Source organism: Anomaloglossus baeobatrachus, chromosome 5 (assembly GCF_048569485.1).
Source record: "Anomaloglossus baeobatrachus isolate aAnoBae1 chromosome 5, aAnoBae1.hap1, whole genome shotgun sequence".
Classification (NCBI taxonomy): domain Eukaryota; kingdom Metazoa; phylum Chordata; class Amphibia; order Anura; family Aromobatidae; genus Anomaloglossus; species Anomaloglossus baeobatrachus.
Window position 1 is genome coordinate 473,083,656 of NC_134357.1, and position 9,071 is coordinate 473,092,726.

At 41.3% G+C, this 9,071-nt stretch overlaps 1 pseudogene; it reads right to left on the minus strand.

The window, feature by feature from the left end:
- Positions 1-4,658: 4,658 nt before the first annotated feature.
- On the minus strand, positions 4,659-6,446 carry LOC142310352 (zinc finger BED domain-containing protein 5-like; annotated as a pseudogene).
- Positions 6,447-9,071: the final 2,625 nt, after the last annotated feature.

A 9,071-nucleotide genomic window follows, 5' to 3' on the forward strand; every position in this document is an offset into this window, starting at 1 on the left:
GGAAAAGGGGATTAAAACATCTCCAAGGACCTTGCACGCTACCACAGGAAGTCCTGACAATATTAATCGCACCCATTGTTCACACAAGGTCCATAACGATAAGGATGGAGTTGAAGAGATGGCAGTGCTGCAGATAATTAGTGAATATGTTCATTGATATTGTCCTTGAACAACAAACTTTTCTGTTTTAACATGGGTATTCCTGTTCTTTCCTTTTAAAGAGATGAAGAAGATGGCAGCGATCAGCCCCAAAGAATGAAAATGGTTTTTAGGACGACTGACTTATATCGTAAAGACACGTCAGTCAATTCAGTTTTGTATGCCACCTCGGCCCATCCTGCCCACGTTGTACGGGCAGTGCCCGTGGGGCAGTTCCTCAGTTTACGGAGGATCTGCTCCTCGGATTTGACATTTGAATCCAGAGCTCTTGAGCTTAAACAAAGGTTCCGCGTTCGCGGATACAGCAACAGGTCGATTAAAAAGGCCTATAATAGAGCCAGGAATTCATCACGTATTGAGTTGCTATTCGGGGGTCAAACGAGAAAGACCTCTAACGATGTGAGAATGATTACCCAATATCACTCACAGTGGGGCTGAATGGTGGACGTCATGTCCCGTTTTTGGTCCATCCTTACCATCGATCCCATTCTTCGGAACTACTTGCCTGATAGACCATCAGTCGCGGCCCGTAAGGCTAGAAATCTGAAAGATATACTAACGTCTAGCCACTATGACATGAAGGATAAAGCTGTTCTTCCATTTGTGTCCTCCTCCCTGAGGTATAGATTTGGCTGGTCACCCTGCGGTTCATGTATTGCATGCCCCAATATTGAAACAGCGACTGACTTTACCTCTTCTGGTGGGAAAGTCTTCCCGATTAAGAGAAAAATTAATTGCCTCTCCAAGGTTGTGGTTTATTATGGTAGGTGCCCATGTCCTCTCATCTACGTCGGCCTGACCACACGGGCCTTGAAGGTCCGTGTGAGAGAGCATGTTCGTGACATCCAGGCTGCCGTAGATGAGGTGGACATTGAGGGCCTTAAAACAATACCGAGGCATTTTAAGCAATACCATCATTGTAACTTACTGAAGGTAGGAGGGATAGATCAGATCATAACTGGGGTTCGAGGCGGCAATATTAGCCGACTCCTTGCACAACGCGAAACGGAGTGGATATGGACTCTGAAAACTCTGCAGCCAGATGGGCTCAATGAACATTTAAGCTTTGTGCCCTTTTTGTAATTTATTGTTGAGATGGCAGCCCCCCCCCCTTTTTGCCTCTGGGTACAGGGGTATGACCATAATACATATTTTGTACTGTATCTCTGTCCACTAGATGTCAGCATATACCCGTAAACATCCCTGAACGAACATATGGCCATTAAAGATAACATCGGCAAGGTGAATCACCTAATATATAAAAGGCCAACTACTAAATTATGCTTACATATGCAAGGTTCAGATACTGGATGTCAGAGGGGTACAAGAGGGTCCCGCAGACCACAATCGTAGAAGCTAAAGTAGAGTAGCTAGGTAGAGGAAATTTAGGGTTTAAAAGAAGAAACAACAAAAGGGAACCGTGAGAAGAGTGATTGGTCCAAGTAGACTCCAAATGTAACTATGATAGCAAATTTTCACTGGCTAGCCAATAAACACTTTTATAATATTAGTTTTATAGTAACTATTAAGATTTGGCAAACCATATCCAACTATGAACTTAAGTTTCATTAATGTACTGTTTTATAGTCTTGGCCTTTTTTGTTCTATACAAAATTATTTATTATTGATTGGAGTTTGGTTATATAATTAGATGGGATAATTAGAGGAATAGCTCTAAAGTAGTAAAGGATCTTGGGCAATACCAACATTTTAAAAGACATTATTTTGCCAAGCCATGTTACTCCTTAAAACAAGTTAGTAGTATCTTTTTGAGTAGGTTCAATAAGGTCTTCCATGTTTAATGCTAAGGAGTTAAAATCTGTAGTGATTTTTATTCCCAAGTAGGTAATGTACTTATCAACCCAAGTGAATTTAGGAAATTCGGCATTGAGGTCCTGCGCAGGCGCACTTTAATCTGCCCTGCTCAGGGCAGATCAAAGCATTGTAGTGCGCCTGCGCAGGACCCCAATGCTGGCGCGTTTGTATGATGTAGACATGTCATGCACTGCGGCTTCAAAGTAAGGAAGACCAAGATGACCGAAAGGGGAGGCGCTGGTCCCGGAGAACGGTGCCACGCATCTGACTGCTGTGCATCGGAGCGACCTTCTAGGTGACTATTATAAAGTGCTTTTTATGTTCTAAACAGCGGCCTGGGCTCTTATATACAGTATGTTAGAATGCTGTTTATAAGAGCCCAGTGGTGGTGGCCGCAGCTTATAGGTGAAAAATGGGGTGACAGGTTCCCTCTAAAAGAATTTGATAGGCATATATAAGTTTAACTGGGGTGCAAAGTTTATTTAAAGCAAAGTTTAAAAGGACAGAGGACCATCAAAATATCTTTTCCATGCGCACCTTTCGCTTTCACAGTTTATGTATAATAGGCAAGTCTCCGCTTCAATTACCAATAAGAAAAGATAATTCTTTATTAAAGTTGCCAATAGCTTAAAAGTAGTGTTATGCTTTTACTGGTGGATTTTTATTAGTTATAATTGAGACCAGGTCTTTGATAGCCTGCTGCTATGATGATGATACTGATAGACGCTGTGCTGAACTTAAGATGGCCGCTGCTCGAGTTTCATCTTGCGACTTTCACCGTTAATGGAGCAGAAGTTATTCGCAGAAATTGATAAGTATTTGCTTTAATTGATGGATGTGCATATATGTCTAATGTCTTTTCTTTACTAAAGATGAGAGGAGGAATAACCGCACTACACCTAGGAACCGCCCCCTCTAGATCTCAGTCGCAGACCGGGAGCATTATAATTGTGGTAGAGTCTCATGACGGCTTCACTATGGGTAAAATCTCTTCTTTTATTAGACAACTATGGGGCCGGAGATGGTATACAGACAATATTTGATATAAATACTGAGTTAAAAGTTCGAACTGATTAGAGGCTTAACTAGGCAGGCCCTGTTATACATATAACAGCAGCAGTTGTGGGCACAGTAATGGAGGCGGCGGGGAGAAAGATCCCAGATCACTGACTTTAGATAGTTATTTCTCCAATGTGACAGGGTCCGATCCGCTCAGAAAAAGTATCAAAATGCTCCTCAGTATTTTTTTTAGAAATCTTGTCTTTCAAGTTTTTTGCGATGATCACACCATTAAATTTAAGGCAATTTCTTGCTTTGTATGATGACAGTTGTATCCCCGGGAAGTTGTGTCCTACATGTTCAACGGTCACCATGAGCCCCCGTTAAATCCAGTTGAAAGACAACACTAGTGATGTTTGTCCTTTTCTTCCACAGGACTTTTCAGAAGAAAATTCTTTAGGATCGTCATGTAGATGAAGAGTTTTTATGAAATATTTGCTATGATATGTAGAAGGCTTTAAAAGTCTTTTTATTCTTCTGCCCTTTCATAATTGAGGTTTTTCTGTTTGGAAATTAGACCCCAGACTTTAAAAGGCAGAAAATCTAATGCTCAGTTTTCTATGTAACTAGACCTAGTTTGGTCTCACTCAATAAAAAAAGGACACTGTAATATGACCCACCACCCTGGTTTGTAAAACCCAATAACACACAAGGAGAGGATAGAGGGAAGGAAGGGTAGGAGACGGACAAATAGTCCCTAAGTTCTCCCTATTGTTACTCCTACTTTGCTGCAGGGGTCAGCACCCTCTTAAATGCAAAAATGACATCCCTACTCAACGTTGGCTCCCCCTCTCTAAACATGGGTTAACTGGATGGATGGGGAAGGTGGGTGAGAACAATACCCTAAGAACACAATATACGTTCTAGGCACCAGATAAACAAGTCTGTGACAGACAATCTCACAGAATGTTTTAAGGAGCAAATAATAGGGAAATGCAATCCAGTTCTGATTTCGCCGCTACCTGGCCACAGAGGTCGGCACCCTCTTGTGGGAACTATAACACCCCGACTCAACGACGGCTGGTCTTAAGTGCCCTAGAACGGGGAATAACTAAATAACCCTATTTCATGCTCCACAAATAATTGTGACAAATAATCAGTTCATATATGGATACTTTCAATATACATTTCAGTGTCCATAAAAAATATTGTATATATTCTGCTATGTTCCACACTTGGAATGTATCGAAATTCCACTAGTGTGTTTATCATCCATAGACACAATTGATGTTATGGTGCAAGATACTCTAGTGCAGTGGTTCTCAACCTTTCTAATGCCGTGACCCCGCAATACAGTTCCTCATGTTGCGGTGACCCCCAACCCAAAAAATAATTTTGGTGGCTACTTTAAAACTGTAATTTTGCTAGTTATGATTCGGAATGTAAATATCTGATATGCATTATGTATTCTCATTGCTACAAATCAAACATAATTTAAAAAATCACAAAAACAATTATATGTTGAGAAATATTTATTACGAATTCCAATAAATAACATTTCACCATGGCATAGCATGGGTTTATATATAACAACAATTTTAAATAACATTTCACCATGGCATAGCATGGGTTTAAATATAACAGTAAACAACAGTGCAATATTTTGCTACAGTATGCTGCCAAATTCAGTGAGATCGTTGTGGTTGCTTCTTGCTTACCAATTCAGAAATTCTTGGGGCAGTCTTTGCAAGGGCACAGCGAAGATCATTTTCCACAACAAGTCTACTTCGGTATTTAGACTTGATTACCAGCAATCTTGAAAACCCTGTTTCGCAAAGATATGTTGTTGGAAAAGGAAGAAGAAGGCGCAGCACACTCTCAGACAGAATAGGACATAACTGTAAACTCTTAATCCAGAATTTTGTCAGTGGCATTGTAGAGAAATCTGTTCTCGCTGCATCATTGTTAATTAGGTCGATGAACTCTTCTTGCGCTGTCTCCGGAACATCTTCAACATTCACTGTGAATGGACTTCTGGCAAGTGCAAATGGGGTGTCAGGTAGATTAGGAAAGTATAATGAAATTTCCTCTGAAAGCATGTGCAAATGTTCTTTCACAGAAGTTATCATAATTTTGTTGTCTGGCTCAATGTCATGTTCCTCAAAGAAGGCAGATCATGTAGGAAACATGTAAATTTTATTTTTATCCAATTTATCTTTTCAAAGATGAAGTTTCATTTGGAATGATCTCATTTTTTCAGACAAATCGAGGCACGTTGCATTTGGTCCTTACAGGGATAAATTTAATGACAAAGATGTCCACCAAGTAATCTATTTTCTGCAGCTCAGTTATATCGCTAAACAGTGCTTCGAATTGCGGTCTTGCTTTCTGATTAAAAAAAAACGTTTTCAGTTCCTCACGAAGCTCAAAGACACGTTTTAAAACTTTTCCTCTTGACAACCATCTGACTTCAGTGTGAAATAACAGAGCATTGTTTGGCGCATCTAGATCGTTGCACAGTTGGCAAAACAGCCGACTGTTTAAGGCGCTCGACTTACCAAAATGTACACGTTATGACGCTTTTCATTACTTCTTGTAAATCTTGCAGCAGTGTCTTAGTCGCTAATATTTGGCAATGTATCATAGTGTGTTCCGATTGCTTTTGGCGATTCATTTTGTACCAAACGCTGAAATCCTGAGCGACGTCCTAGCATAGCAGGAGCGCCATCTGTGCATACACCGCAAACCTTTTCCCAGGAGATGTAATGCGATTTTAGAAAAGAACCAACTGCATCAAAAACATCATGTTCAGTTGTTGTTGTTTCAAGCGGTTTGCAAAAAAGAAACTCATCTTTAAAGTCGCCATCATTAATATACCTTGCGTAAACCAACAACTGTGCACAGTTTGCCACGTCTGTAGATTCGTCAAGCTGGATACTGAATATTGGTAGTGGTGCAGATTTAATTTCCTGGATCACCTGATCAAGAATATCAGCAGACATGTCCTCTATTCTTCTGTGGACAGTGTCATTAGATAAGGAAATTGCATTCAATTTCTGAACATATTCATTTCCAATTATCACTTGAACTATGTCTTTTACAGCTGGCAACAGTAAATCCTCACCAATGGTGTGAGGTTTCATAGCTCTGGCAATTCTGAGTGCCACCAAATATGACGCTTCAACAGCTGCTACATTGTGTTTATGGTACTGGCCACCAGTGTCAAATCTAGATTTCTTGAGTCCATCAGCTTTGCTTCTAAAATAGCTGATATCCTTGCTAGCAAAGAGTGGATGCTTGCTATCAAAATGCCGTTTTAGTTTGTTCGGCTTCATAGATTCAGCTGAGAGAACTTCACTAAAAACAACACATTGTGGTTTCTCAATTCCTGCTGTAATTATTGAGGTAAAACCATACTGCAAGAAATCCTTAGTGTATTTTCTTTTCTTAATATTCTTTTCTACACGATTCATTGTCATGAGACGGTTTGCTAAAGAAAAAATAAAAGATAGTCACGTCTAAAGAGTTTGTTAAAGTTTCCTATTATTTACTATTCCCTGTGTTGTCTTCTATTACACACCTGTTACTATGACCAGGGGGCCGTATTCACATGCTTAAAGCGCACCTGTCACCCTCCCTGGACCCTATGAAGCTGCTGCCATTACCTTGTGGGTGCAGTGAATAGCATCCTAATACATCTTTTCTTATCTTCTTCATCCTCAGGAATGCTCAGAAATTCATCTTTATAATCTTCTTGGCAGCTCCACAATCCATAACATCGCATTAAGTGTGTCCGGCGCCGGACACACGTAATGCGATGTTATGGATTGTGGAGCGTCCCCCCCCCCCCCCCTTAATCAGGGCCGTCTTAACAGCGCACTGTCAGAGCACTGTCTCTTTATACACACACACACTGACATATAAACACACACCGACATATACACACACAGGTTCACACACACTTACAGATCCTGGTCCTCCCCCATCTCCTCTCTGTAGTCGGCTTGTTCTTTACACTTTCAGGACCTGCGGGTCATGTGATAAGGTCCTTTACCCCTCTGTGTGCAGGAGGCTGGAAGGTCCTTCTCCACCCGGCTCCTTTCATGATTAACTCCCCTACACACCTGTTTAACCCACCTACGGGCAGAGGGGCCCCTAGGACTCAGGGGCCCCCGGGCAGCCACCTACCGTGCCCAATGGGTAAGACAGCCCTGCCCTTAATTAGACATCCTTCCTTATTACAGGGATAATTCTCCATTTGTCACTTCTTTTAGGTTTCCTATAGCTGGGTCAGCAAGCTCCATCCCTCAGCTCTTGGGCACATTTCTCATAGAAAGCCTCCCTCCAGATTCATCCAGTTCCCCCTAGCCCACAGTCAGTGCATAAAAGTATAAAACAGGACATTCTGCTTTAAATGACCAGTTATTGAGCCACAAAAATAACTGGTAGATTCCCAATGTCTGGGAGTCTTACTTGTTACTCCGGAGGGGATGGGGGAGGTGTCTGTCCGGGGGCACACTGTAACACAGTGATGGCAGCGGATCACTGCTGGGTACCGAACGGCTCCTTTATGGCGTGCTCTCCCGCAGCCCTTCAAGCCGATTACCGATGTCGGCAGCCGCGTTCGTCCTGCGTCCCTGGATTCCGTTGCCAGATACGTGCCACAGATTCCGGATCTGTCCTGGCTGCACCAAACAAGAAGGGGGGACGTCGGAAGTTGGTATCTCCCTAGATCCGATGCGCGATCGATTCATTTTCCTGCGGGGATCCCAAAGCTAGCAGTCCTGGCATACGGGGGAAGGTGGATGGGGAGGTGAGAGAGGTGGCGACCCCTGTGTTTTGGTCGTTCGACCCCCCTAGGGGTCGCGACCCCCAGGTTGAGAACCGCTGCTCTAGTATGTATACTATTTATTAGTTATTTATAGACACAATCTTACACTAGTATGCTCATTACTTAACATTTTTTCCCCAGATAGGTTCATCAAGAGTACATACCAGATATGATACAGATAGAGACCGAAGAAAAGGTCATCATAGACTATACACTTCCATTTATCTTTCCAAAGTATATAAATAATAAAGTATTCCAATAAAAATGAGTTAAAAAATAAACATTTGTTCATACTTATCAGAAGTGCACTTGTGCAAAAATAGAACCAAGTTACAATATACTAAGGTGCGGACATATAGAGATATAGCATGTACCACACTAAGTCATATTATATAAACCATAACCTTTAGTTAGCCTTTATTTTAATTCCTCGCACATGCAAATGCTTGTGGGTAGAAACATACTTAGTTCAATAGGTTCATTATCAAAGTGCACTTGTGCAAAAAATCCTCAATGGGAAATCCAGTGTACTAATCACTGAGAAAATACAAGTTTAAAACATACCTTTTAATATTTTCTAAAAGAGGACTAAAAATAAGTCCAATTATTACAAATTCACAAAAAAAACAATAGCATAGAGCAAAATACCCCACAAATCTGGAGGAGTGAGTAGCTGGGTAATATAAAATGTATCTTTTAATAATTCATTAAAATACGGGGAAACAAACAAAAAACAAAAAGCCGTCACCAAAAATATATATAAAAGAGTAGGGCATTCACTGAGCAGTAGCCTAAGAAATACCTTTATTTCAGCAACAGGTTACATCAATTTCATGGGGGGAGGAAACAAACAGACATCCGACACAGCAGATGACGTCCGATTCGTGCTCAGCAAGCACTTCAACAGATCTACAAGCATGTGAGTCAGGTATCCTATTCTTATAGGGTAACACCCATTAAATAGATTAATTAGGAGGCCCAGTCCTTTCAATTTTATGTATTGTGCTTCTTTCTGTAGTAATAACTTGTGGAGGTCCCCCCCCCTCCGCTCTGGTCTCCTCTACTTCTAGACCTGCAAACTTTAACACATTTTTGTTGCCTTCGTGTGCCTCTCTAATGTGTGCAATCATTTTGTTTGCTCCTATACCGGTATCTCTAAAGTTTTGATGCTCCCTGAATCTGACAAACAGCTGGCGAATAGTTTTCCCTATGTAATACATGCCGCAAGGGCAGAAGAGCACATACACTACCATCTTAGTTTTGCATG